Source organism: Lottia gigantea (genome assembly GCF_000327385.1).
Source record: "Lottia gigantea unplaced genomic scaffold LOTGIsca_26, whole genome shotgun sequence".
In the NCBI taxonomy this organism is placed as follows: domain Eukaryota; kingdom Metazoa; phylum Mollusca; class Gastropoda; family Lottiidae; genus Lottia; species Lottia gigantea.
This window is the reverse complement of record NW_008708797.1, coordinates 2,168,644-2,169,519: the sequence shown is the minus strand read 5'-3', so window position 1 is coordinate 2,169,519 and position 876 is coordinate 2,168,644.

Sequence of the window (876 nt, the reverse complement as noted above, 5' to 3'; positions counted from 1 at the left end):
AACAACTTAGTTCTTCAGAACTAGAATTAATTTGAAGGCCTAGGCCTATAATAGGCTAGCATTTTATTTTAGTAGGCCTAGTATTTTTACTTCATCCTTATATCGCTATTGCAGGCTATGTAGCCTATCATGCGCTTTCCTTTCAAAATCAATCCTGCCTTTTGACACTTTCAGCCTAAGATAAATATATAAATAGGCTATGTTCTTTAGATTCTATTATGTTTTGTATATGTGGGAATTTCTGTTTTTAACATGAAAACTTTATCAGAAACAACAATACTTGTTGTTAGCTATGTATTAGCCATGCAGCCCCGTCGCCAGGAATGAATTGGTGCTGGGTCTCAGATTTCGTTCTCAGAAAATCTGCAAAAACTAACGCCCAGAGAGCTCATTTCTGACAATTTTGAGTTGCCAAAAACGTATCAAAATTTATATTTTTCATTTTGTACAAAGACACTGTAAATTAATCAATCTCTGCTGAACTGAAGAAGGCTTTGCCTGGTGTCTAGCACCAACGGACCCCCACCTTAACGACGGGACTGTAGCGATGTTTGTTAACTTCAAATCCAAACTTAACCGCGTTTTGCCACTTTTATCTAAGATAAATATTCAGAGATTCATTGATATGTTTTAAAAACTTATAGGTGTTTTATATATAGGTTTAGGCCTATCAGGTATTATTATTTAGAAAACTTAATCAGAAACATCAGCCATGTGTATGGCTACCGAATCAAAACTAACCTATTTAGCCACTTTCAGATTCAAATAAATATTCAGATGTATTAAACTATATTATTGAGATACTACTGGGTGTGGTATGTTGGAATCTCAGCTATTAATCGAACATTCCACCATGGGTTTGAGAAATTTGTTTTA